At 49.0% G+C, this 8,167-nt stretch overlaps 1 pseudogene; it reads right to left on the bottom strand.

Annotated features, from left to right (window-relative positions):
- Positions 1 to 7,395: 7,395 nt before the first annotated feature.
- On the bottom strand, positions 7,396 to 7,947 carry LOC149332398 (uncharacterized; annotated as a pseudogene).
- Between the last annotated feature and the right edge of the window lie 220 nt (positions 7,948 to 8,167).

Genomic DNA, 8,167 nt, shown 5'->3' with positions numbered 1-8,167 from the left:
TAAGGACCGCTCCACTTGCTCCCTGGATATATTTTAAATATAAAGTTTTTCTTTCATTCATTCATTCATTCATTCATTCATTCATTCATTCATTCATTCAGTCAGTCAGTCAGTCCGAAGGCTCTGTGCCGACCAAGCTGCCCTGTCACGCAGGGCATGCGGGCTAGGCCAATGCAGTGACGCATAGTAAGCGGTATGTGCTCGAAATCGCTCGAAACCGCACTCAGCGCTGGTGCGAGAAATGGGACATGGCTTTGAATGCTAAAAAATGTTACTATATTTCTTTTACGCGCAGTCGTACTCCTGTTTTGTCTGACTATGTTTTAAACAACCAGCTTTTATCTAAAATAACAGATTTTAAATATCTCGGGGTTTATTTTTCAGCTGACCTGACATGGAGAAAGCAGACTGAATATATATCGGCAAAGGCATCTAGAATGCTAAATTTTTTAAAAAGGAATTTTCGGGACGCTCCTCAGAAGGTTAAGGAGCTTTTATACTTCACTAACATCAGGCCAATTATGGAGTACGCCTGCGCAGTATGGGACCCTCGCGTAGTAACCTATTGTGGCATGTTGGAACGGGTTCAGAATCGTGCGGCGCGGTTTGTTACCAATAAATATTTTTTTAATTATCGAAGCAACAGTATTAAGCAAGAGCTGAACTGGGACTCTTTGGAGGAGCGCCGTTTACGAATAAAATTAGAATTCCTTTACCGCATTTATTAAAAAAAAAACTGCTATTAACTCCGAAACTTATCTGCTGCCCCCTCATTTTGTATCCAGAAGGCGCGATCACGATTGGAAACTACGTGAAATAAAATGCCGTACTAACGTGTTCAAACACTCTTTCTTTCCGCACGCCATAAATGAATGGAATAAGCTGCCTCATAGTATTGTTCAATGCCAGTCCGAAGAAAAGTTCCGAGCACTGTTGTCAGAACTGTGATGTAAACCCACCCAAGCAACCACCGATATCCTTCGGACGGCCGACAGAGGTCTGTTTCGGATGTTCTGTACGTCCGCTGAACATCCGCAAACAGCCGGTAGACGTCCGTCGGCCGTCCGAAAGGTGGCCAAAGGTATACGGTTCGCCGGCCGACGGACGTCCAGTTGAGTACGTCCATTGGCGGATCTTTCTCGAATATTCGCATATATGGTGCATGCGTGCTTTTTTAACTCCGCGCGATGCAATAAAACAAAAAACAGTTTGATGCATAGCAGGCATATTTTATTGTGGTTGATGATACATCAGCAGAGCAATGGGTTGTATTCGGAAAATTTCTTAAATGTGACTCTTCAAATGTGGCAAGCTTGGGACACACATCCGTAATCTTCCCACCCACAGTATTTCTGAAATAAAAAGAACGCGGCAAACATCAGTCATGTAAAACAAATGGCACAATGCAGCAGCCCAAGTAAAAACATTGGAACCAATTAATAGAAGTGTTTAATGCTGCAAGTATAACAGACAATGCACTTAGGGAAAGGCATCCCTGCCTTTCCCTCTCTCTCTCTCTCAATAAGTATAAGACAATAACTGCTCTCACTTTCCACACCATATTTGACAATGTATATGTTCTTTATTTATTCTTATGGGCCTTAGCGCACTAACCTGCGCAGCACTGTACGCGACTGTGCACAGAAAGCCGCAAAGCTTCCGTTGCGAACCACTGCGAACTACACGTGCTTCCTATGGTCTGCCTTTCGCGCGTTGCCACTCTTTATATAGGCACAGAGAACCTAGCGATGCCTTAAATATTAACAAGATGCGAAAATACTCCATCCCGCAACTTTGAAGAGGAGTGGGAATTAGCCGCGCGAGTCGAGGGCTCCCGAAAGTGTGAGAACAGCACACACTTGTGGAAGCCATCTCCTCGCGCTTACTGCTCCCACTGTCCTGTGAACGAATTTTATATGAGCATGCATGCTGCATTGTCCTAGAAGCAAGTTCCAAGAAGTGTACTGGGCACATACCTTCGTAGGCAATCACATGTGCACTAAGCCTTCTTTAAACCAAGGTCGACGCAGTACGGGATTCCGGTGTTCCAGAAGAGCTTCAGGAGCTTCCCGTAGCTTTCGAATTGCTTAGTTACATACTACTTTCGTCCACAGACCGAACAAAGCCACACATTATAATAACAGAGCTATAAAGCTCTGCGCGACAACACTACGCGACAAATCAAAACAGCGCTACGGAGCCGTACTGATGGATTGGATTGGACTTACCGCGAACTGACATCTATGATGATGGTGATAGCAGAATGCACGGGAGTTTTGATACTTACGAGTGGTTTCAATGGCAAGTTTAGCTAGCAAAACGGTGGACATGTCGCACAACTCCACTAATTTGGAGAAGTTTTATAAATATAAAACTAGTTATTGAGTTCTTGCAAAATTCTGCAACACCTGCTTCTCTTCGATAAAAGTTCGTTGGCGGCTCTTGCACTGCAGGAAGGAGTGGAATCGCACCAATTTACAAACATCTTCGAGTCAAGCCCTCCAACTGATGCAAATAAAACAGTATACATACACGAAAGACGCGAATTTTCTGTGAAATAAAAAACGTCCATACTCATGGCCTGGGAAAATACTCGGCTTACATCCTTCGGACGTACACCTCGTCTCTCATGCGGATGTACAAAAGTGGACACTGTCCGTACGTCCGGCGGATGTACGAATACGGACATCCGAAATCGGATTGTGTTCGTACGTCCGATGGACGTCCGATCTCGGCAAAGGACGTTCGGATCTAGCTCGTACGTCCGACGGATATCTGTGGTTGCTTGGGCATGTTCATCAGCTGTTTTCCTGCTTTTCCTCTTCGTGTCAAGTTACCCCACGTGTGACCTTGACTCTCGCCGCATCTCATCTAGCGCACATTGTGTAGTTCACCTCACCCATATTCTTCTTGTTTTTGCTCCTCCTCCTCTCACTGTACATACCCCATTCCACATCGAGACGATGTTTGCTTTCGCGGGGGGGGGGGGGGGGGGGGGGAATAATGCCACGCGCCTAACGCGCCGCGCGGCCTCCGCGCTGAGTCGAAGACGACGACGAAGCGGCGGTGGGCTCTCGAGGCGCGCTTGTTCTGTTCGGTGTCCTGGAACCTGGCGCTGTAATTAAAAGAAGGCTCCCAGTCTTGGCTTCTTCCCGACGCCTATCTCCACGGCCCCTCTGGCCGTGACAATATTTTACATGCTTTGCGATAAAATGTCTGCGTGTCGGTCTTTTATCTCTATGTACATAGCTGATAAATGTGTTTAAAATGTGCCCATAATGTTGAATAAACAAACGTTGCCGCATAAAATCAGCAGTCTGAAACTTCGTCACAGCGCATTTTTAATGTTCGGAAGGCGTACGAGGCTAGCAGACGTTAAAAATAAAAAAAAGTCTTGGGTTCAACGTGGCTTGATCCTAGTTACAGCTCTATTAAGCATGGCCTTCATTGTCTGAAACCAAATTTCATGGTCAAAGGTCAAGGCCAGCTACCAAGTGGTCAGTCATGTGATCACGTGGTCATACTACCGTAGCTTGGGCCATACCACCACGCAGTCAAGTTCGGTTTGACCTTGTGACGCATTGAAGGTCGTTGTCTTATCCGCATTGAAATCGGAAGCTGCACCCCAAGGAGCAGAGTTCCCACTCTAAAACGCAGTGTGTGTGTGGTTCCTTGTGCGTGTTTGCTACACTAATTTATCCACCTTCTTAGAGCGAAGACAGCGTAGATGAAACAAAAAAAATGACGCGCGATGATCAAACATCTAATGCGACAATTCTGGTGGGTGATGTTGCCTAAGCTGATGCTTCGGCCACCCGGGCCGGCTGTTTCGCAGAGACAGTAGCACTGCATCCGCTGCAATAAATTACTACAATGGCTTATCAACTAACGCGAACAATTCAGTGAACAGCTACCCCCGCTGCTACGTTCCGGCAGATGTTTGGCTTTGCGAGCACGGCGTTCACCCGCTAGCACACGTTTAGCAGGCGGCGGCTCCGTATACTGACCGGCCACGGCCAAGGCAGCTAGCTGGTACGGATGCTTCTCTCTTACTCTTGCGATCATCATCATCATCAGCCTGACTACGCCCACAGCAGGGCGAAGGTCTCTCCAATTAACCCTGTTCTTTGCAAGCTGCGGCCACTGTGTCCCCGCAAACTACTTCATCTCATCCGCCCACCTAACTCTGCCGCCCCCTGCTACGCTTGCCTTCCATTGGAATCAACTCCGTTGCCCTTAAAGGGCAACTGCACCACTTTGAGAATTTCGCAATGTTCAAGAATTCAAATCTGTATGGGCTGTAGGCAAATCATACCAAGTTTTGTTGCACTAGTATTTCAAAACGAGGACGCAATCAATTTTGCGCTTCTCCAGAAAGCACCACAGGAATGCGGGGAAATTCAGTGGGGTGTCACGGAAGGTATGATTTTAAATTACTGCTGCCGTCAGCCAAACCCTGCCGTGCCTCGTTGGATGCTGCCAAACAACGTTCGGCGGACTGTGCCTTCGATTGCGTCGGTTTTTGCTTCAAAGCAGGCGTTTGTGCGTTGCAAATGTAGTGATACCTTCGATGACGTCATCATGCCCCCCCCCCCTTTCCCCTCCCCCATTTGGCGTTGTGCGCTGCGGAGAAGCTTTAAAGCTGTCGCTGTTTGAATCGTCGATGACGAAACCACTTCAAATGCTACCCCCAAAAGGACTTCGCATGCTTTACCTGCAAGTTTCGCACATTCGACCCTCTTAATCTCGTCGATTTCCAAAACTTCTGTAGTTGCCCTTTAAGGACCAGCGGTTATCTCGCCTACGTGGACGACGCCCACGAGCACACCGAATCTCGGCTCCTTACTGCGGCTGAGACAATTTGTCTCGCATCGGCCATGGCGAAGGAGCTGCACGCCACCCACCGCGCAACCTCTGCTCTGAACCGCAAAGACGAAGCAGCCACGTACTCGTGAGGAGTGTATCGTCCTTGAGTGGGACAAGAATGAACAGCCAGGTTGCCAAAAAACAGTGAACCCCCTCATTTATTGTTCGGTGTTATTTATGCCCGAAGGTGGAAGGCGGTTAGTGCACGCAGAGGGCGAGGAAAACACGTGGCACTGCACAGTACTGTAATGATCGGAGGCCCAGCCAGCGGAGAATGGCGAGCCAGTCAGGCGCCGTCAGGTAAACGGCCGAAAGCGCGGCTGTTCGGAGGAGACGAAAGAGACAAAACAATTAGGACAAACATTAGGAGGCAAAACAATTGCAATCGTGAAAAACATAAAATGCTTAGGAGTTATCTTCTCAGAGTGTCTCACCTGGGACGAACAGGTCAATCATGTTCGGAAAAAACTGAATCGCTTCAACGGTCTTATTTGCCAACATAGGGACACACTTCCGTCTCGAGTAAAGGTCCTCATTTATCAAGCATTCTTTCTCCCATCACTGACTTACTGTCTCACAGTTTGGGGAACGACGACCCAGCACAACATATCCAAACTAATAACAGTACAAAAGCGGGCAATTAGACTCATAGCAAACGTATCGAGGCAGACCCACACACATCCATACTTCATTAAATTTGGCATTCTAAAGTTCACTTCTTTGTTTCCTTTCAGATTGCTATCAATGTACAAAACTGCGGTTTTTACTAACAATGAAACCACTCTCTCACTTCTAAAAATGTCTCGCTATTCAACCGTCTACGATACCCGCTCTCATTTTCCTTGGTCACTGCCTCTTTGTCGGACCAAATACGGTATGCAATCTTTATCTTTTATTCTGTCGAAATACCTAAACATTTTAGAAAATAACAACATATCGCTAAAATGCATCACGGTAAAGAGCTTAAAAACCATTTTGTATCTTTTTGAAGACATTTAATTACAACTTGTTCCGAACTGTGATTAAAGCTGTAACACGTATGAATTCTCCTGTTGTACACCTGGTTGATGTGATGCTTTTGGTTTTTTGAGTATTTATGACGCTTTTTGTTGTGATTGTGATACTAATGTTTAAGTGCCACTGTAGATATTATATTCATGTTGATACTTTATTTATTGTTTTCGAGTGCCTCACCTGTAGCTGTCTTGTAAACTAACAACTGAGGCAATACGTTGCCTCAGCAGTGTGGGCGCAGGGTGCCTCTCAAGCTGCATTCAAGCAGCTTTTTTCCCTGCGTCCTCTCTCTCCCAGTAATACTTGTACTTGTACCACTGTAATACTTGTAATACTGTAATACTGCAAGTAATACTTGTACCACTGAGAGCGAGAAATAAACTTCAACTTCAACTTCAACTTCGACACTGCCTGGGGGCGGCTTCTGGCGACGGTGTTGGCGTGGACAAAGGCTCTAATCCCCTTCGCCGGCGATGCTGAATGCGGCTCTGGTGCCGGACTGCGCTCCTGGGGACTGGCAGCGGAAACAGGCGAGCCAATCGGGCGCCATCAGGCCACTTTGGCCGAAGCGCTGCTGCTCGGGGAAGACAAAAGAGACACTGCGTGGGGCAGCTACTGGCAACGGCGTCGGCGTACACAAAGGCGTCTAATCCCCTTCGCTGGGGAGGCTGAGTGCGGCGCTTCTCCCGGACTGCCGTGGACCGACGGACGAGACCCAGTGGAGACGACGGCGGGGCGACGGCGCCGCCAACTCAGTGCCCGCGTGCGCCCTGAGGAGCCGACAAAGCGTAGAGGCGACACGGCTGATTTGTCCCTCCCACCGAACTGAAGAGGTCACCGGTGAGCGGTCAGCGCTCGCGTCCCCATCAATCAAGGTCATCACACAGCAGCAACGACCTTTGGGCCTGGTCGGCCCGCGGAAAACCAACAGTTCGCGACTGAGAGACGCCAAGTTCCTCCTTGCCCGTGTGTGTGTGTGTGTGTCTGTGCGGTGTGCGCGGCCACGTGAGGAGGGCGGAGCCTAGGAAGACGCTGGCGGCCCATTGGACGCTCAACCAGACATCAGATTCCCTAGCCGGGTGCCTGGGGAATGTGAACTGCATTTAAGTAGCAATCTGTGGGGTGCCAGGGATCCTCCCCCATTTTCTGACTTTGGTCTCCTTGCTACTGTACATGATGTAAAATAAACCTTCAAGCTTGCTATTCCTCCCGAAGGCTTCTCTCCGTAGTCTGCTTGCTTCGCCCTAATGCGGTGAAGACCCTGGTCCCGATCCCCGAGCACATCAGTACAGGCCGATTCACACGACGGACCGTTCGCCCGCGGGCCGCGCACTACGTGTGCATACGTCAGCACTTTGAGAGGCGCGCTGGATGCATGGATGGATGGCGGCCGACAGCGCGCCCCTCAAAGTGCTGACGTATGCACACGTAGTGCGCGGGCCGCGGGCGAACGGTCCGTCGTCCAGATAACTTGCAGACCACGATCTGGTATGATACATCCTCCGGCTCAACTGTTCAGCACCAAACTCGACATCGTTGGCTTGTCTGCCGGAATCGCTGGTAGTAACGCAGACGCTCCGGTGGCCGCATTTGTTGTGTCGTCCTTCGCGGTGGTTGGACCGATGGCCGCTGAGTTATTTAAGCCGGATTGCCCGTTGCCAATGCCTCTTTATGCTGCAACGAGAGCGTCGGTGTTGTCGGTGTAGGCGCAGTGACTGTTGTCTCCAGCCCTTGTGACGAACTGATATTACACCGTTCCCTCGTTGCCAAAAGGTGCCGCCGGTTGCGCCGAAGAGCAGCACCGTTTTCTGTGCGCACATAAAAGGCTCGTGGCCGGACCGGTCCAATCACATTTTCTTTCCGTGCCCAGGACTTTCCATTCAAACGCACCAAGTCGTTGCTGAGGCGAGGTACAGCGCACTCCTTGCGACTTATCCGGCTGCGTGTCTTCACCTGTATCACCGGCATGGGATTGAAGTCCGGAATTGGTGTGCGCAGCCGCCTCCCTTGCAGCAGCTCGCCTGGAGACCGGCCATCTTCGGTGGGACTGGCCCTGTAATTCAACATGTCCATCCAGAAACACTCATTTGCCGCTTTCGATTTCATCAGAATCCGCTTCACGATTTGCACACCCTTTTCTGCAAGCCCGTTAGGTTGGGAATATTCCTGGCTAAATTTAACATGCTTGCAATCATAAAGCCGTGCAAAAAGAAAAAACTCGTCAATGCTGAACTGTGGGAAAAATTAACATGCAGAAAACGAAAGTAATGTTCAACAGTCTAGCAAG

Source organism: Amblyomma mixtum, chromosome 8 (assembly GCF_055824585.1).
Source record: "Amblyomma mixtum isolate Tamu chromosome 8, ASM5582458v1, whole genome shotgun sequence".
NCBI lineage: Eukaryota > Metazoa > Arthropoda > Arachnida > Ixodida > Ixodidae > Amblyomma > Amblyomma mixtum.
Note: the sequence above shows the minus strand (reverse complement) of the source record. Positions and strands in the feature narration are given on the sequence as shown.